The sequence below is a fragment of the Arvicanthis niloticus genome, chromosome 13 (genome assembly GCF_011762505.2).
Source record: "Arvicanthis niloticus isolate mArvNil1 chromosome 13, mArvNil1.pat.X, whole genome shotgun sequence".
NCBI classification, from domain to species: Eukaryota; Metazoa; Chordata; class Mammalia; order Rodentia; family Muridae; genus Arvicanthis; species Arvicanthis niloticus.
This window is the reverse complement of record NC_047670.1, coordinates 32,731,793-32,752,743: the sequence shown is the minus strand read 5'-3', so window position 1 is coordinate 32,752,743 and position 20,951 is coordinate 32,731,793. Positions and strand designations below refer to the sequence as shown.

The following is a 20,951-nucleotide window of genomic DNA, read 5'->3' as shown; positions in this document are numbered from 1 at the left end:
CCTCATCCCTGTCCCCCTCCTCACCCCTCTCGCACCCAAGTTCCCTGTCTTCATTCAACTCGGATGACTATTTTGTTTCCCCTTCTGAGTGAGATTCATGCATCCTCCCTCTGCCCCTCCTTATTATTATAGTTTCTTTGGGTATGTCTATTGTAACACGATTATCCTATACTTCAAGACTAATGTCCAGTTATAAGGGAGCACATACCATATGTGTCTTTCTGGGTCTGGGTTACATCACTCAGAGTGATCCTTTCTAATTCCATCCATTTCCCAGCAAATGTCGTGATGTCCTTGTCTTTAATCTCTCTTGGTATATTATTGAAACACCTTAAGTCCGCAGGAATGTTCGGTATTCCCTCCTCACAAGATAAAGTTGAAGTACAAAGATGTTAAGGACCCTCCTTAGGGTTATCTGATTCGTTCTAGTGCTCCCAACATAACAGGCCGGTATAGAGAAAAAAATGCAAGAGCAAAGTCTTCCATTTGCAAAACTGAATTCATTGTGAGGCCCCTTTTAAAGGCATCACTTGAATGATTAGGCTTTATTAGATGGCTTTCCAAGGTGTAGTAGGTACTCAGCTTGGCTGAGTGGATATCTGAGTTTATGAAGATGGTAATTACAAATGAAACACCACTCTGATACTGTTGATAGATTTGTATCGTGTGTTTGTTACATGTTCAGAAGACTGCTTTTGTAGTCTCTGTGTCTGCCCTTCGACCTGATTTCACAGTGTTACCGGAGCAGAAGTTATGATATTCAGACTCTGGACAAAAATATATTGGTGGGAATAATGGATGTAACAAAGCAGATTCTGCCCTAGATGTATCTTCCGTGCTCCCATGGTGCATTTGTTCTGGGAGCTGGTGATGAACTGAGCGTGGTCTCTGCCCTGCTCTTTCAGCTTACTCAGAAAACAGTGAGCTTTCCATTTCATGCTCCTTCTCAAGCATAGATTTGGGGGATATTAACTATGATTATAGCTACATCCAAATGATCTAAAATTAGCTTTAAGTAATTAATGCATACATAGAATACATAATTCAAAAGCTCCACATCTCAGCGTTGGCCTTACTTACCTCTTAGTCGCCCACTCCCCATCTAGACCCAGCCACAATTTCTGATTTCTTTCAAGCACCTTCTAAACAGCTGTCAGTACGTATACATTTATGCATTCATTCCCCATACCGAGTAACATACTTTATGTCACTCTATACCTTGAAAAATATAAAATTAAAAAAAATTCTACACAGCATGTTAAATCTGAATTTTATTTAACAAATTAATTCACAAAGGCATCTGACAAGTAAGATCAGGCAAACATCTCTCTGGTAATCATCCCATTGTAACGTTCAGAAAGATTTGCCCCGGGACTTACAACTCTGTTCTATCATAGTTCCTCTGTGTCAGGTGATTATGGCAGAAAGAGCATAGACCCTGAAGTCAAACTCACATAGAATAGGCTGGGTATTCACTGGCCTGGTGATGGGCAAACCAAGAAAAATGATGGGCCATGGCTCAGCTCAGTGTTCAGCATTCTGTGAATTTGACTCCGGAATGGTCAAAACATCTGCTCTTTCCTGAATCTGGACCCTAGTAGACATTAGGGCTTCCTGCAACCCAGCCAGAGTCTTGTTGCTGTACTTGGCATACTGCAGGGAAATAAACCTGACAAGGCCTCTCCTTTTCTCTGAAAGCAGCAACCAGTGTTACTGCACACTGGCTGCCACCCAGCCCCCCTGCCCGGATATAATCACACCTTGGCAGTCACATCATCTCCGCGTGCAGTTGCCGTCGATGGTCATGATTTTAATGCTAGAAACTGGACAGTAAAACAAGTTGCTCACAGTCACCTTTCAGGGAAAGGGCAGGCCATAAATTGTGTTGCAACTGCTTGCTTGCCCCTCACACTCCTCGACTGCCTCTTGTGTGAATCAGATGTTCTTACGCGCCATCAGCACAGCCCATGGACTCATAGAAAAGAAGGGAACTCGGGAATAGCATCAGCCTGCCTGGTACTGGTCCCCACAGATTTTTGGCACATTTTAAGTTTATCGTAGGTAAAATAACAAGAGGAGGCCGACTTTGACCCACTGGCCACATAATATTCATCTGTGCTGTGCTGACCAGCAGGTATGTGTTTACTGAGTGGGATTTCTGTTCTCTCCCACGCCACTCTCCCAGCTCACTCTCCAGGAGAATCCCGATGGCTCTCAATCCATGGCTCACGGCAGGCTCGCTACAACTCCTGCAGTATAATGCCTAATAAAGAGAGAAACAGCGTTGACTGAGAGTTCTGGCAAATGTTATTTAAGCTGAAGAGGGCCACTACAGCTTGTCTATTAGACCATCAGCGTTGCTAAAGCCGGGCTGTGGGTCTGCCAGCCTCCCAGTTTCAGATCGTTATGACTTTCTAATTGCCAAGCTTATTCCACATTGCCAGGATGTGCCTCTTCAAACCCCAACTGCAAGTTCAGTGTCGATTACGATCAGCTACATGCACTCCTACATTGTGGATCTTTAATGGCTTTCATCGGGCACCGCTGACAGAAGCTCTCCAGATAACGACTCTAATTCCTTTGAAAACTCACGCTTTTGCTTATGTGCACCGGAAAAACAAACGCTGATACAATTGCTTTCCCTCTGATGGTTTTCCTCTTGACAATTGTTTGAAGAGGGCCTATTTGAAAATACTTATTTTATCCTTACAGATTCTTGAAATACATTGATACGTTAATTTAGCTATTTGAATAATTTGGGGAGAAATAGATATTTTTAAATTATATGTAATTGAAAGACTCGTGTAATTCACGAAGCATGGTTTTATCATAGTATGACTGAAACAGATTGTGTTTGCCTTTTTGTAACAACAAATAGATCCCTGACCCAGAAAAATAGTTCCACTCCGTGGTCAACGATGCCTCTTAGAAAGTCTAGGAAGCTAGTGATGATAACCGCTGACCACTGAACTAGCTTCGTGTTTTCAAATTATAGTCAATAATGTCTTAGGAATATGTCCAGAATAGACTTTTTGAGGCTATGTGAAAACAGTCCTCACACAACACAACACTCTGTGTGATAATGTTTGCTTCTACAACACTAGTGAACAGAGAAGATACTTCCTGTTAAATACCTGGGGGAAACCCACAGACCTTAGTGAACTGGAGGGGCAGAGAGCACGATATAGTGAGCACCAAACTCTCAAACTTCCTTCTCATTTGTCACCTCAGGCGGAACAGATGACTAGGGATATATTACAAGCCAACATTCATAGCTCCTGAACTCCTTTAGTTTTCTTCTTTTTGAAATGTAAAAGTCACCTTATTGTAAGGAGCTCACAAATAAAAACATTATGAGGTTAAGTTAATGTAGACACTCAAATACCCGCCTGGTTTCAGACTCTGTGTATCTCAGTAAACTTCTCTACAGTTAGCATGGCATTCTGAAGGTGTGGAATTTCTCTTAGGGCTGAGCGCTTTCACAATATCAGTTACATTTCTTATGGAGTTATCCATGGGGGGGGGGGACATGAAAGAATTAAAATTACAAAAACAATTTTATGTATCATGTGTCCATCCTTCTCCATCACCTTCTGTTACCCTGCCTTGGTTTTCTCTTCTAAATATGATGTAACATGCATTGTGTACGTGTATGCATGTGTATGTGTGTGTGTGCGCGCGCGAACATACACGTGCATGTGCGTGTGTGTGTGTGTGTGTGTGTGTGTGTCCTGGACTTACACCCAGGCAATTCAATAACCTACCATAGAGATATTTGCAACCCATGCTTATTGTTACTTCATTACTAAAACAAGGAGCTATTAGTAGATAAATAGATAATGAAAATCTGGCATATATAAAAATGGAATATTATTAAACTTTAAAGAAAATTAAAGCCATTAAATCCACATGAAACTAAATGGACTTCGAATACATAATGCTATGTCGGGTCGCCAAATATCAGGAAGAAAAAGACCACCATGTCCTCCCTTATATGCAGATTCTTAACCTATAATATAGTCATATATATATATATATATATATATATATATATATATATATATGGACCAATGATCTAACTTACTGTCAGTGTTGGTAGATATTGGCTTAGTAATAATTAGGATTAACTTAAGGTCACATTTATCACACTGCTGTGTGAGATGCTGAAGTAGCTGCCTTACAACAAGGGAATGGTGCTTTGGGGTTCCTTTCAGCCCTACAGGACTCTGAAGTATTGAACGTTGCAGAACCTTCCCACTGCAGTATCTTCTATTCCTCTGCTGTGGCTATTGCTGCCACAAGCTGACTTCCTTTGATGGTTTCCCTGCCAAGTACTTCTCAAAAAGCAGAGTTTGTCTTGAGAAGAGGATCAAGGTGCAGGTGGTTTATGCGGGACTATAGCTCAAGAAGCAGAAGATTGACACAGGGATCCCTGGTCAGAGTAGGACGGATGTAGGAAGGAGCTGGGTACCAGTTTAGATGACTGAGCCTGGGTAATACAACTGTTCAGGAGACAACTAGAGGAACAACACCCTCTAATCGGTTTGAAGGCTGGGAGATAACCAATAATACCTCACGTCCCCCTAGCTTCCTCTTTACCTTCCCAGCCTCCCATGGTTTCCTCCATGATTGGCTAAGTGAATGGAGCTGAGAATCCTAAAAAAGGCGAGTTCTTGACACTTGAAGAAATTGCCTACCCCCAGTGCAGCTGAAGTTAGAAGGAGTCCAAGCATTAGCAGGGCTACCCATGCAAGCCTTTAGTTGATGCTACGTAGTCTAACTCCCATTACACCTTGCTCTTCATTTCCTCTTCATCATATTGCTGCAGCTTCTTCTATGCCCTGTGCTCCCCACTCCCAGGCCTCAGTGGTCCCCCACTGACTCTCTGTTTGTCTCCTTCTTCCCACTACTGTCTGCTAGATACGTTCCTAGCACAGCTATGAGATTCTGCCAGTCTGCATCTATCCATCTTCAGCTAATATCATTTTTAATCTGGTATTTTTATCCTTTCTCTGCTTCCCATTTTATCAAAAACAACAGGACACCATTTCCCAAGCTCAAAAAGCTCCTAGAGAGTTAGAGGCTGGTTACCTGGCTTGCAACTGTCTCTTTAAAATCTGGTACCCCTCTTCTGTTAAGTCAATCAAGCCTCTTCCCCACTCCATGTTCCCTACAAAGGAACCTTAGCTAAAAATAGCTCTCAGAGGCCCAGATCTGGAATGTGGCCTGACCTAAGGAACTTAGCTCTATGCAATAGCAGAGAGAGAAAGAGAGAGAGAGAGAGAGAGAGAGAGAGAGAGAGAGAGAGAGAGAGAGAGAGAGAGAGAGAGAGAGAGATATTCTGGGAACTAAAAAGAAAACCACATACTCTTACCTAGCAGATGATGCAAGACAGGTCCTGTGTGCTGCCCCAGTCCAGGCATGGAAGAGAGTTCATTAATACAAGACTGGGCCCATGCTGCCATTCTTCTCATAGTCTGAACCTTGTCAGGACATGTAAGAGCTCTAACTGGCTCTACAGCCCAAACGTTGTTCAAGGTCCCTTGAAGAATTCCCAGGCTAAGCCTTGAGTCCTGAGGGTTCCAGAGCTCCAACGCTGTTTGCTCATTGCTCCTTGTTGTGGGTTTCTTTTCTAGTTTTAGGAACCCAGATTTTGGTGGAACCTGAAATGTTCTCTTTCCTTCACGGTGAATGAATGCAAGTTACATTTTCAGATCTCCAACCAAGATCTAGCTTGAGTAAGCATGTCTCTTGTAAGTTTCTGTACCTTTCTATAGCAGGGATAGCTACGCTATGATATGCATTTAGCTGTTTACGTGTCTTCCACCTTCCCAGCTGGATGATAACATTCCATAGCAGGAATGATTTCCTAGTAGTGATGAGTGTCGCTTAGAAGATGTTTAATATGTTCTAGACACGGCACGGCACTAGCATTCTGTGTTAGTCATGGCCATTACTGTAACGGAGGACTTGAGCTATTCAACTTATAAAGGGAGAATAAATGCTTATCTCACAGTTTTGAAAGCCCTAGCTCATAATCAGTTGATTCCACTGCTTTGAGCCTTTGATACAGAAGAACAGCATGATGGGAGCAAGTGAAGAGGAACACTACTTACCTCAGAAAGTTTGGGTCTCACAATTCCCTTCAGGAATACCTCCAGAAACAATCTAGCCATGTTCCACTAGTCTCCATCTCTCAAAGGTTCTGTCACCTTCTAGAATCACTATCATGGGGACTAAACTTTTAACATATGGCTATTTAGGGGACATTTGTGATCCAAACAGCAGCAGGTTGTAATCAAATTTTATTTGCGTGTAAGATCATTTTACTGAATAGACTTTGCAGTGTCTATTTTGTTGGTGAGAAAACTTGAAACCTAGAAGTCAAACAAGCTCAGTGAAATGCAGTTCTGTGGGATGGAATTGAAACCAGAGTTCAGTTGCCTGTATCTAAGTCAGCACAAATAACAAGTGAGGTGTGTGCCACCTCATTGCTTCTGCATGTATGTTTCCTGCAAGCAACCAATTGAGAGTGAGCAGAGAAATAGAGAGGACTTAAAAAACCCTAGACTCATTACATACATTAATGTACTTTCTGCATTTGGAAGCTGTGGTGGTATGAGTAAGAATGGCTTCCACAGACTCACGTATTTGAATCCTTGGTTTCTAGTTAGTGAAACTGTTTGGGAAGGATTAGGAGGTGTGGCCTTGCTAGGGAAGGTCTGTCACTGCAAGTGAGCTTTCAAGACTTTCTCTCTCTCTCTCTCTCTCTCTCTCTCTCTCTCTCTCTCTCTCTGTCTCTCCTCTCTCCCTCTCCCCCTCCCCCTCTGCCTCTTCTTTCCCTGTCCCTGTCTCTGTCCCTGTCCCTGTCCCTCTCCCTTTCCCTCTTTCTCTCTTTGCCTTTGCCTTATGCTTTTAGATAATATGTAAACTCTCAGATACTGCTCTAGCACCATGCCTACCTGCCTACTGCCACACTTCCCACCATGATAGTAATAGATCATAACCCACTAGAACCAGAAGCCCCAAATTAAAAACTGTATTTTCAAAAGTTGCCTTTGATCATGGTGTTCTGTCACAGCAAAAGAAAAATAAAACAGATGTGATTCCAATCATTGAGGAAATGTCAGATAATTTTTGCTTTCTAAAAACACTTTCAATTGATATTTTTGTATAGATTAGATCATAATTGTGGCATGCATATTTTTCTGTACTCGTAAACTATAAATAATATGTAGTAATACTATATTTGACTCTCTATATCTAAAGGTTTTCAATCCATTCATTCAACAAACCACAGATTGAGAACAGTTTAAAATTTGTTCCTGGGGACTAAAGAGTTGGCTCAGACAGTAAAGTTCTTGCCATGTAAACATGAATACCCAAGTTTGGATCCCATGCACTTATGGAAAAGCCCAGAGCTTTTTTGTAACTCCATAACTGGAAACAAACAAGAAGATTCCCTGGAGCTTGCTTGTCAGCTTGTCTAGTTAAATCAGAAAGCTCATTGAGACCCTGTCTCAAGAAAAATAAACTAGAATGAAAAAAAAATAAAGACATCAAAGTAGGAAGGGATAAGAAAAGTTATTGAGTGATTGAGAATAATCTTCTTATTGAGAAGAAGAGTTTTACTGAGGCTAAGATAGAGTAACAGGTGAAATAGCCAAGTTTCTCTGTTTAAAATTGTCATAATAATAATAATAGTAATAATAATAATTAAAAAGTGGAAAGCTACTGCAGAAGATAACTAACAGTTGACCTCTGGTCCCTACCAAAACACACAAAATGATTTTTGTAGTAGGTGCATATAAATTATTTCTTGCCATTATTCCATAAATAACACAGTAACAAGTATTTATATTAGGCATTATGAGTAATATAAAAATGAATTGAAATACCCTATAGAAGACATGCATGAGTTACATACAAACAGTACATTTTCTAGAAGGGACTTAAGCACCTGCAGGTAATGGTCTCATAACCCCTCAAAAATACCAAAGATTATTGTATGTAATATACTTAAAAAGCATGCTGTGTGCAACTCATATTAACATACTTTGTTCACTTAGCAACAATATGACACCGTGTCTCTTCTTTCATACTAACATCTTATTTTTATGAGCAGTAGGAACAGCCGCAATAGAATCATCACCTTGGAAAAAGTTTTGAAGTCACTACCCACTTTTATGTAAGCAAGTAGTCTTAAAGTTTGTTTAAGCATGGCATACTTCAAATCTGTATTGGGCATCGGTAAATACCATATACAAAAATTGCACTAAAGTTATATTTAGATAAATTTCTTTCTTGATTACAGCTGTGCCACACACATTAAAAAGACAACCACTTAGAATGTAAGGATGTTTCAGCCAGACATGAATTTTTAATTGGATGTTAGGGATGAAGGTTGATGTTTTATGTGAGTCTCCACATCTTGTTTGGACTGTCTAGTAGCGGAAAACTCATGGTCCACGCTAGTTAGTGTTCGTAGGTAGTCATTATTATTTACCTAATGCTCCTGAAATTAACTAAATACAGGTTGTAGCAGAAGCCTAAAGTCTGGATAAAAATGAACTAAGTTTGGATCAATAGTCTAGACCATGTTTCTCTAGTGTATCAATAGTTAACACAAGAATTATTTTAATGCATTTTATTGGCTTTTTAAAAAAATGTTCAGAAGTATATTTTAATTAAAGTGTAATCTTTTAAGTATTATTTTAAATTTTCCTTTAAAATATTCCGTACATTCTTATACTGTATTTTCATCTTATTTATCCCTACTCCTTCATTTCAACTCCTCCTTGTACCTACAACATGTCTTCCTCCCAAATTCATGTCCTTTTGTTGCTGTTGCTGTTGTTGTTGTTATTGTTATTGTTGTTTTACAATCTACTGAGTCCAACTGGTACCATACACAGGAATATGGGTATGTGGTCATGAATTAGTTAAGTTTTAACCAAGTATTTGTATAATCCTTTGAAGTACATTTAAAGAAACCTAGAGTTCTCTGGCTTTCTGGTGTTTTCTAGAATTTACTAGGAAACCAGCAACCTAAAATGCCAAACACATTCCTAAGAGCTTTGAAGCACAGGGGTTACTAAGACTGCTTCTGGAATACACCTAAGTATTTAAATCCCCTAATTATGGTTGGAAAATTCTTCCTCATGCTGTATTTGAGCCTTTTAATCTGCTACTTAAGCTGAACATGGTGTGCAGAAGGCTCTCATAAAGTACATGATGACTGGTAGATGGAGACACCTATGGAAGAGAAAGGCAATTGGTCACCCTCATTCTCACCAAATAAATAATATGCCGTATTCTCCCATCCACATTTCACTTGCCATTGTGATTATTATAATTCGTCTGCAGCATCTTTTTATTAGCCAAATGCCTTACTGAAGCAGAAATGGCTTCCACAAATATCCTTTCCATAAAAGACATTTGGCACAAGGTATTCTCATTGTTTGAGTTTATAATAGATACTGCTCAATACTCTTCATGGTACTTATGTGAGTTTGTAACACTTGTAATAACTCAGGTTGGAATAGAGTTCATTGTGATAGGTTAGGTGGAAAAAAAAAAACCAATAATTTGACCTGCTCGCTTGAGCTCATAATTGGCTGTTCACTAGTTGTTTGGGGACTTGGATTCATCTGCAGCAAATAGAAATCGGAGGCAACTAACTCTAAGGAAGAATGCAAAGATCCAGACACTAGAGTAAGAATAGGTCACAAGGTCAAAAAGGTGGGGGAACTTGAGATTGGCTGTTACTCTGCGGTTGCTTATATCTGTCTTCCGTGTGAGGCATGTGGAAGAACCAAGCAGGACTCTGCAGGTAGATGTCAAGTAGCGAGCTGTGTTGGTAGGAAACCTCAAAGTTTGGATGCTGTGAACAGTCTAAACCACTCTACATTCATTTGGGAGTTTGTCCTACAGTCCCAACCCACTGGGATCTGTCCATGAATAAACAGTCCTGGAGTGATAGAACTTCAGGAGTGAGCTCCTCTTGCAGCCCTTTGCCTTTGAACTCTTCCATATTCCCTACACCGCTCCAGACTGCTTGGTGGTAGCCCAGACATCTAAAAGAGCGTAAGAGCTGTGTTGTAATTCTAAGAGTAAATATGGTGCTATCATTAAGATACAAAATATAACATTCTTTTAAGATAGGGGACAGGAGCTTTTGGATTTTAGAGTCTCAGAAACTGTCTGTGTAATTTGGTTTCTAAATGAGTAAGCATAGTAACAGTATCGTCGACAACAGGACCCTGGATTGCTCCTTCCCTTCCTTGACTGTCTTTACCCATCCTGGTTTGTGTTTCTAGCACTACCTCTTATGAAAAACCTCCTTGTTTTAACTCTTCTTCTGAGGGAAATCAAATTAATTCTACAATGAGACCCAACACCACACACACACACACACACACACACACACACACACACACACCCCTTAAATTGTGTCACAGCTTTAGAGGAGGATTTCCTGGAACAATGTATGATGGTCGAACATTAGTCAGATCAGTCTTCTCAACCTGGGAAATAACCTTGAGGCACAGCATGGCCTCATCTATGTAGCCAAGAATCGAGGAGAGCAGCTAGAACCTAGCATTTGTGCAGGGGGATGGCAGGATGGACTTACAAGAGCAGACAGAAGCCTAGCTAACAAGATGTTTCCCTATTCAATCCTACTGTTAGACAAGCCATTGACTAAGAGTGCCGTTTGACTCTGTGGGTATTCCAGAGTTGTGGTCTGAAGCGGATCCCCATCTGACCTTCAAGTTCTTTTCCCAGTCACAATATCAAGGTCATTCTGCAATCATAAGGTAGAAGAGAATGTCTACCCTCCCTCTCTCCCCCTTGCTTCTTCCCTCCTTCTCCTCCTTGCTTCCATGGCAATGGTTCTCAACCTTCCTAACACTGTGACCCTTTAACATGTGACTCTCATGTTGTGGTGACCCACAATGATAAAACTATTTTCATTGCTACTTAATAACTAAAATTTGGCTACCATTATGAATCATAATATAAATATCTGATATGCAGGATATCTGATATGTAGGATATCTGATATGTAGGATATCTGATATGCAACTCCCAAAGGAGCCATAATCCACAGATTGAGAACCACTGCTCCATTTGACATTCTTTCACTTCCATACTTGTGACAGAGGAAAGATGGTTTTCTTTCTGTCTGGTGGTTTCAGTTTCTCTTACTGTCTTGGTTGGTTCTAGAAGCCACATCCCCAACACCCTCCCCTCCCCCTGTCAAAATCTAGATAAATAACAACTAAATGTTTCCTGTCTCCCTTTTGCAGAAAGAGTTAGTGAGCATGACTGTCAATATAAACAGGCTTCCAGTATTTTGGGGGCTCAGGACATCAGAACCAATGCAGGTTCCTGGGGCCTAATTATGCTGATTAACATAACAGTATTAGAGAAAGTATGTTTGGCTGCCTCTTTTTCTTGGTCACATCAATAATCCTGAGATCCCCCGATGTCACTGCTCTGGAAATAAATGGAGTAAAAGAAGGTGGCCTACCAAGGGGAGAAGTGTCTTTCAACCCCTCCTCCCTTCCAGTATCTGCCTCCCTCACCACAGTGTCCCACTTCTTGCTCACATATACAGATACTCCATATATATCCATACATACAGATACTCTGTATATATCTGATGTGACACAAAGTCTTGTCATTGCCCTGCCAAGTAAACAAATAATCTCTTCCCTTCTGGAGTCTAGATTTTCAAATGCTGTTGCACAGTGTCCCACATGAGGACAAACAGAGATTTAAAAAAAAAACCAAAACAACAACAACAACAAAACAACCATGCCTGGCACCTGGCTTTGAGGATAATTAGAAAGATAAGTCCAAGTTCTTAAAGGTGAAGTAAGGCTCCCATTGTGTACATTCATCTGGCCTGAATGATGTCTTTGTAGACCCCACTGGAGCCCTTTAAATATAAAGATTGGAAAGTTTGTCTGGGCTGCTTTGAGAAGACTGCTCAAGGATAATAGGCAGAACCTATCTAATGCATTTTTCTTTTCATGGTACTGATTTTTGCCAGCTCCTAAAATGTTCTGTTCTCTGGATCATTTTGCATAAAATGACCCTGTTTCCCACCTCACTTTTGTTTACTTTAAGAGTTGGAACAGACCTGCAGAGATGGCTCAGCAATTAAGAAAGAACATTGTCTGTCTTCCAGGGAGCATGGGTTTGGTTCCTAGTTCTCATACGGAGGTTCACAACCCTCCATTAACTCTGGTTCCAGAGGATCTGACGCCCTCTTCTGGCGTCTGTGTGTATTACATGCACATGGCACGAAGGTAGACAATCAGGCAAAACACTCATACACATTAAAAAAAATATATATATATATAAAAAAATATGAAAGAAGAAATCTCCCATAAGATCTACCTTTAAAGATATGGGAATTGAGAAAGCAATTTCTGGCACTGTATCTGTGTCAGGAGCTACCTGACTGAGAGTCTGTGTTCACCGGGCCCCTGCCCCTGTCAAGGGAAGGCTGGTCTGATAGTCTGAGTCAGCTTTGCTATGAGGCTGGAAATTTTCTCATGATGAAGAAGGGCAGCATCAGGGCTCCACAGCCTCAGCACCATTTGCAAGCTGAGACTCTCAGTAAACCTGAAATCATAGATGTGCTGTGGTATAGTGGGAACAAAGAAGCACTGATAATCAGAAGTTTCTGTCAGTTCCCCAGGCCATCGGGGTCATCCGAGCACTCCTTGGCTCAGGTCACCTCTCTGCAAGGGCTCCAGGTTTTACCTCTCAACTTGTGCGCCGGAACTGTCTTAATAGAGAGTAGCCCATTTGACTGTGGTTCAATGAGCTGCATCCTAAACTTGGTGGTAGCAAGTAATAATTCATATCATCTAGGCCGAACTGAAAGGAACATTAAACTGCGTTTCCATTATCAGTGAGGTCCTTAGTGGCCTGAGGATCAGAATCCTCAAATTCTAATCAACCAGCTTCATGGTTTTTTTTTTTTTCCTAGGGTAGCCTCCTGCGGGCCTTTGAATATCTTGCATTGGAAGTCTGATGCACCCTTATGCTGTGACAGGCATCTCTCCAACAGTGTCTAGAGAATGATGACCCAGAGAAAGACCCTGCACTCAGGGTCATTCTGGAGAACCTAAGGATCCCATTCTTGGCTGCCACTGTGGCTTGGATGAAAGTGTCCCAAACTCCAGTGTTAAATGCTTGATTCCCAAGGGTGGCACTATTGAAAACTGGTGTTCCTTGTGAGATGTGGGTCCCACTGGACGATCTTTTCATTGAGAGTGTGCTACTAAAAGAAGATTGTGGGAGTTCATTTTCTCCTTCTGTCTTTCCTTCCTGGCCACGAGAAAGAGGATTTTGTTTGCACTACACACCATTAACTATGGACTTGAAAGTGAGAAACTGGAAGCAAAAATGAACATTTTCTCTTTCGAAGTTAACCTCGCCAGTGTTTTCTCACAGCAACGGAAAGTTGACTAACAGCTGGTGTATTAAATCCGTGAGCCCTTTGGTGATGTAGTGAGTAGAAAATTACTATTCAGTGAAGCTCAGACTCTGGCCTTGCTGCCTTCAGTTTCGTGTAAATGATTCAGTAGTCCCTGGACCACTTAATAATTCGAGAAAACTCTTCTATTCCCCATTTGGGGGGGGGGAGGGGTTAGATCGAAAATAAGGTCAAGGGCATCTAAATTGGTGCTTGCTCAGTTCTTCCACCAGGTGCTGTCCAGCTGACTTCCAGACTCCACAGGACTACTTTGATGAGAAGGAACTCATGCTGCCACCACGACTGTCCTGATTGTTACAAATCATATTACCCTTCAAAACCCTGAATACTAACTATTTCAAACCAGAGGCCTATATGCCCAACCTACAGCACCCTCCCCAAGTTTGGGCAGGTGTGCATTTGCAGAGGAGTCTGCTCGAAGAGGTGATAAATTGCAACCTTTTCCAAAATAGAGTATCTGCCTGATAATATTACCTAAGAGATCAGTTATTTATTATGCATGTAAATGAAGTAACATTTTATTGTGTGAATATTTTTAATGGTGATAAAATTTTAAGGACACTAACGTGTGAAAACATTCTGAAGTGTATTGCACATGACAATGGTCAGTAGTCATTACAATAAATGATTCTGCACAGAGTATGTGCTTTACCTGAGGCAGTCTGTCTGTGGAAGATGAGCTTATGGTAAAAAATATATACCTGTATTTATTCATTTATTTATTTGTACATTCATCAAATATTTATTGGATGGCAACTGTGAACTCAGCCCTAGAAAAGAGTGAGAATAAAAGGCCAGAGTTTCTTCCCTGAAGAAGAATCTCAGAGCCCAGTGGGGAGTGGGTGATGCAAACCACTGTTGTGATTCACTGGGACACAATGCCTGGGGAGCTGCTGGGATGGAGACATTTCCTCTGTATTGAAGCAGTAGGGCTTTCCCAAGGTAAAAGAGCCCACCACAGATTGCTAGCAGCTGTTAGTTCTTCAGTGAGATAGATTATTTTGTTTCTGATTAATCTAGACTTTCATTTCTGTCTCCAGGTATATTTTCCACTGTTTTACAAACTGTAAATTAAGGCAAATAAAGAAAATATAATAATTAGGAGACTAGAAGAGAGAGACAGGAAGGAGATGATTACCTCCCTTATCTGTCACTTCAGCCTCTGACAGTTGGATTCTATGGTTTGTGTGCCTGAATCAATGCTTCACACCATGTGACACCTTGAATGGAGATTTGAATCTTACCTTCTTTGTTTAATACACCTACTATGCACAGTCTTTTGTTTACCAACCACTCTGTTAAAAGGGACCCCTTTAATGTGTGTGTGTGTGTGTGTGGTGTGTGTAAATGAGTGCACAGATATATTTGAGAACACATACAAATCTCCCTCTCCCTCTCTTTCTCTCTCTCTGTATGTAAATGAATACACATATATATATTTGAGAACACATACAAATCTTTTTCATATTCTCTCTCTCTCTCTCTCTCTCTCTCTCTCTCTCTCTCTCTCTCATAGTCTCTCTCTCTCTCTCTCTCTTGACTCTCTTACTGAACCTGGAGCTCACTGATTAGGCTAGTCTGGTAAACCACAAGTCCCAAAGGTACACCTGCGTCTGACTTTCTCAGCACTGGAATTGCTAGTCCACACCACCACCATGCCCAGCTTTAAAGGGGACCCTCTATTTTGTAAGATCTTTTCATCCCTCTTAAACACTTTGCTGGCATGCACAACTTGTGTGAGAAAAGCTAATTTGCCTTTATTTTCTGGGATCCACTGAATAACAAATTCAATGATTTTCAGAGTTTTGTTTTGTTTTGTTTTTTGACCAGGTTGCCCTTGGATTCATAGATACCTGCCTGCCTCTGCTTCCTGAGTGATGAGATTAAAGGTTTTCACCACCACACCCAGGTTCAGCTTCACTTTTTTATAAGAACCAAGAAAATTAAACACCTGATTAAAAAAAAATAAAATGCAGACCACACTTACATATATGCAATTTATCCTTCATTAACGATTAGGATAATGAACCAAATTCCTTGTTTCTCCCCCAAGGATTTTGTGAGCTTAATGAGACCAAACGCGTGCTTTGACTTTGTTGCATTTACACTGAATTTGTTTTGGAGGAGTGATGCATTGAAGTAGAGGCTGCATGACCTAGCATGCAGCTTCCCAAAGGAAGGAGAATAACAGAAGTAGAGGGAAATGAAGGAGACAGAGAGAGAGAGAGAGAGAGAGAGAGAGAGAGAGAGAGAGAGAGAGAGAGAAGTTAAAGCTTAGATATATAATTTTATAACTTCTAAGATCATGTATTGAAAGAGAATTCAAAAGTGGTGTCAGTTGATGTTTGAGAGACATGCACTTTCTCCAATTTGCCCTATTACATGGCTCATCTTTTTGTCGAAACCCAGAACCACAGACAGATGAAGAGGTTTAACGTACCAGAGCCTTTCAGCATCAGCAAATGCAGTCAATATCAGAGGTGACTTGCACTGAATGCAAGAGCAGGTGCTGTTTCTGCAGGAAGCAGAATGGAAATGCTTGCCCAGAGGCTCACAGTCACTTTGGGAAGCTTTGCTTGTATACCCTGCTCCAAATGCGCCTTGAAAGCCACTGTGAGAGTTAAACAAACTGCATCTCTCGGTGTTTCCTTCAAGGGCATCACTCTTGGCTGAATTGCTACCTGCAAGAGAAATCATTTCTGTTAGCTCAACTCACAGAGGCTTGTGAACTCTTTGCTGGAGGGCATGAAATTTATATTTATGCCTCTTCCCTTAAGAATAATGCTTGGGAAGAATCTTTGGGAATGATGTCTGGATTTGACAGCCAGGTTTTGAATGCAAAAATGCCTCTATCACAAAGAAGGGACTCAAATAATGAATCCTAATGATTCTGTTCTCTTCTGAGAGATGCATTTGTGTACTGAGGCCAATTTGCCCTCTGTGAGATGCTGTATCAAATCCTACCTATGAGACCCAAGTTGCCATTCTCATGGAAAAATTAAACTACACATGACATCTTGTGTGAAAATTTGAGTTTTATCACCTTCTTTGTTTAGCACCTTGTACATATGGTCTTTTTTTATTAATCATTCCATTAAAAGAGACACCTTTAGGCACTTGGGTGTGTGTTTGAGTGTGTGTGTATGTATGTGTGTGTGTCCTCATACACTGTACTATGAGGTGTAATCTCATATCACTGACACTCTGTCTCAGTAGTGAGCAAAAAGCAAGAGAAATGATTTGTGTCTCTGGTAGGTTAAGTTCAACTTAGTTTGGCAAACGGAAAGTTAGGTATCATGATTCAGCTGTGGAATGACCTTCAGCACAAAGAATAGAGTGTGAAAGATATGAGCCTTTGTCCAAACATACTGTAGCCTGAGACCCATTTGGATATGCTTGCTCCTTAGGGGCCCTAGCATTGTCCTGTTCCAGGGTCACATCTTTGGAGTAATAGTCCAACTTTTATGGTGTCATTTACAGGTAATAAAGAGCATTGCACTTATTTGGTCACTTTAAAAGTACTATGCCTATGGGGATTCACATAATTGCGGCCACACTGAATATTCAGAAGACTGTGCTCTTTGTGTTCTGTGAATGAAAAACATAACTCAGCTTATTCGAACTACAGAGTTTAGAATTTTCCATTCTAAAACAGTTCTTAGGAATGACAGTAAGTAAATATCTTACTCCAATGGCCTTGGCAGATGCTTTTCTTGCTGGAATAGAGCTGGGTTTCTGAAACAGTATGAGTGAGTACTAGAAAGAAGAAAGAAGAGAGAAGCCCTGCCACAGAGCCACAGCATGTGTGACAAGTAATGGCTAACTCTGGATCAGAAAGCTGGGGGTTCAAATCCTCACTCCACAACTTACTATGCATATGAAGTCCTGCAGGTAACCCTGCCTAAGAGTCAACTTCCTTCTTCTACCATAAATTGCCGTAGGATATACATGTGTTCATTAGAGACCCATGAGCTGTCTGTGTGTATTTGCTGCAACAGTTATTCATGGCTTCATTAAAGGGAGAATGAGTGGTTATTATTATACAAATTATGTATTACAGTGTGATTCCTTATCTCATAAGGAATCTTACAAGACTCCTGTGCTCTTATTTTTCTCTCGCTGATCTTTGCATGTCAATAGGAATAGTTGAAAATTTGAGGATTACATCCACCTCGTTCACTGTATGAATAATGTCACACATTTCTAAGCTCTGGGAGAAAATTCATTTAAGTATAATTCACTTGCAGTGTTAGAATTCCATGAATTCAGACTGTGATTCACTGAAGTATGTTTTAATGTTTGGAAATGATAGCAGAGCCAGGAGAAACTACTTTTGGAAGTAATTAGAATATTATCTTATATAAAGCAGAGATTCTATTTGAAGTGTATTATGAGGTAACCCAAGATTTTTTTTTTTTTAAAGAAGATGGTATGGGAAGATGTATCAGTGGGTAAAGTGCTTGCACACACACACACATACACACACACACACCACAGAGAGAGAGAGAGAGAGAGAGAGAGAGAGAGAGAGAGAGAGAGAGAGAAAGAGAGAAAGAGAGAAAGAGAGAGAGAAAGAGAGAGAGAGAGAGAGAAAGAGAGAGAGAAAGAGAGAAAGAGAGAAAGAGAGAGAGAAAGAGAGAAAGAGAAAGAGAGAAAGACAGTAAGAGAGAAAGAGAAAGAGAAAGAGTATTTTTTTAATATATAACAAAAACAGAATAAATTTATTTGGTGATAAAAGTTTACTCAGCTATCAGAGATAATACCGTAGGAGGAATTTGGTTGGGTATTAGAACTCTGTTTAACTGGTGCGGGTCACAAGTCCTATGTAGCTTGTCGGCTTTCTAACAGGGTAGTGGCTTTAGTTGAACATTATGTGCTAAACAGCATGGAAGAAAGAGTGAAGAGTCTGGAGCCTGATAGAGAGGAACTCACAGTTCTAGAAATGCTGGGAACTTTTTGGTGCCAAATGACTGGTCAGGTCAGAAACTACTTATCTCACAACCAGTTACCATGAAGGAAAATCTAGAGACCAGGGACAGAATGTCTAAGCTGTAATTCTGAAGGAAATCTCCTATTTGGTAGTAATCCTTAAGCTTTGATCTGATGAGGCATGAGATATTGGGGTATTGGATTTACTTTGCCTTATAGTATGAGAATTTAGAATGAAAAAAAAAAGTTTTTAAATTGCTTTTAGGGAGTGCAGGCATGGCTTTTGGATCCGAGTGCTGCCTACTCTTGCAAAAGACTAGACTGTGGTTTCCAGCAACTATGTCAGGAAGTTCACATCTGCCTGCATAGCTCCAGGTCCTGGGTATCTGACACATTCTTTGGCTTTCCCATCGCTCATGCATGTGTGTTCCTTGCCAGAACCAACTTGTTCACTTATGATTCTTCTCTGAGAGTAGAATGTTCTTTGAGCTGGCATGTTCTGAAGTGTTCCTGGTGGTTGTTTCAAAATTCACACATTTGTATTTCAATAAAGTGGTTTTCTAGAACATTTCTGAATGTCTACTATTACCTAATTTAATATTTACAACAAAGACATGAGGTGTATTACCTTACTGTTGCAAACACTCAGGTTTAGAGAGTCCAGAAATCATTCCATTTGTGGAGCAACCAGGAGCTTACAGCAGACAGGTGTAATTCAAACCCTGTAATCCCCAGTTAGATGACACTGGGTCTTAAATGACCCAATAGTCTTCCGATGTTTAGTTTGAATGTTCCCTTCCAACACCCACACCCTCCTCCCTCTTCTTCCCTTCTCCAAGATTAGATCAGAGAACACAGATAGTGTTTTAGAAAAGGAGGAAGGCTTTAAGTCATCAGCTTACCAGCTATTCTCCCTTCCCAGCTCTGATGCTTATCTCTGGCCCTTTTACCGATGCTAGGTTGGCAGGAGGATGGCGGGGTATGGATAACTTGAAATGTAAGAACATATCACCAGGCCTGAAATGCTCTTGGGTGCTACGCAGCTGACATCTTCCTTTGTCCTTATTGTCTGTCTCTGGGAGGTTTGATTTGGAAGGAAGAGCAGAGGAGGTTTCTTTTCTTTCTATATGTCAGACAGTGGCTATGCCTGTTATGGTTTAAGGTAACAGTCCCATGGTATTGATGTGGCTTTCTTCCTTTTTAAGAGGAGAGATTTCAGGCACAGGAAACTTTGCAACCTGTCCGAGATATCATAACTCTTGGGGAGAAAAGATATTAAGTCAGATCTGATATCAGAAAAGCAGATTGGCACAGCAAAGAAGGGAGAGGAAGGGCTTTGGAGGCACTTGCCTAGAACACTACAATTTTGAGGCTATGGAATCTTGGGGATACATCTGTACTTCTTTGTAAAGTGTGATCAACAGGAGGACCTGCTCATAGGTCACTGTGCAAACTTAAAGGTCTTGCTCATCCTGATCCCTGGCATTGAGGTCACATTGAGCTAACCAGCAAGACTACTATCTTGAATCTCTTTCTGCTGGGACCACACTAAAGTTCTGACCACTCCCCAAAGCCACTCTTCTCTTTGGATTCTAGGCTTGTTTACATAGTCTGTTGTAAATGGTCTATCTACATCTCAAACCCTACATTTCAGATGCTAAGATGGTTTCCTGTAGTCAGCAAGCCCAGGCTTGTCCCCTTATTTTCTATTTGTTTAAATGGCACCTTTGTCTACCTAATTGAGCAAGATTGTAGAAAAGACTGATTTTATAGGTAAGATAGATTGAGAATTTCAGAGGATATAAATGATTTACTAATTACGAGATTGAAAAATAGGATGTCAGTCACTGTGAGAATTCAAATATACTGAGTTCCCCCTGCTCTGTGTGTGTGTGTGTGTCTGTGTGTTTGTGTGTTTGTGTGTGTGTGTGTGTGTGTGTATGTGTGTAAGAGAGAGAGAGAAGGCAAGAGGTTTGGAATGAGCTCGTGTGTGAACAATGAGAACATGTATATTGTCTATTTTCATAGGATCCATGAACATCCAATATTTAAAAGCAGGTTGCAAGTTCATACATGGCACATCAGAGGACAAGCTCAGGAGGTATCAGGTCTCACCTTCTATCTTTTACATGACAGGGTCTCTTATATTCTGGCTCCACCCTCCATCTCACCACAGAAATACCATCCATCCTCCATTTACCTGGGTTCTGGGGATCTGAACTCATGTCTTTACACTTGCATGACAAGTGCTTTTACTAACTGAGCCATTTCCCAGCCCTGCTCAAATGAGTTCTACAGATGCTTAATCCTGTCGTCCCTCTCTAACCCTGTCCTGTTCTTCCTCTTATCTTCACTCTATCTTTCTTTCTTTCGTCTCATTTAGTTTTTCATCTGTTCACGTGCATAGTCTTTTTGACCCTTCAGTCCTTAGACCACAAGGGCTCTCTCTTGTCTCCATCCTGGCCTAGGAGTTTAGTGGCCTGTGACATGGAGCAGTGACAGAGGG

The 20,951-nt window shown here is 40.8% G+C and overlaps 1 protein-coding gene and 1 long non-coding RNA gene across 2 annotated transcripts in view; both read left to right on the top strand.

Moving 5' to 3' along the window:
* Window positions 1-20,951, top strand: part of Sntb1 (syntrophin beta 1) — a 241,638-nt gene that overhangs the window by 69,114 nt on the left and 151,573 nt on the right. The gene's annotated exons all lie outside the window — the stretch shown is intronic.
* LOC143434079 (uncharacterized) lies at window positions 5,608-14,695 on the top strand. The gene is made up of 2 exons (XR_013103272.1): window positions 5,608-5,738; window positions 13,007-14,695. It is a non-coding gene; the product is annotated as an uncharacterized LOC143434079 (long non-coding RNA).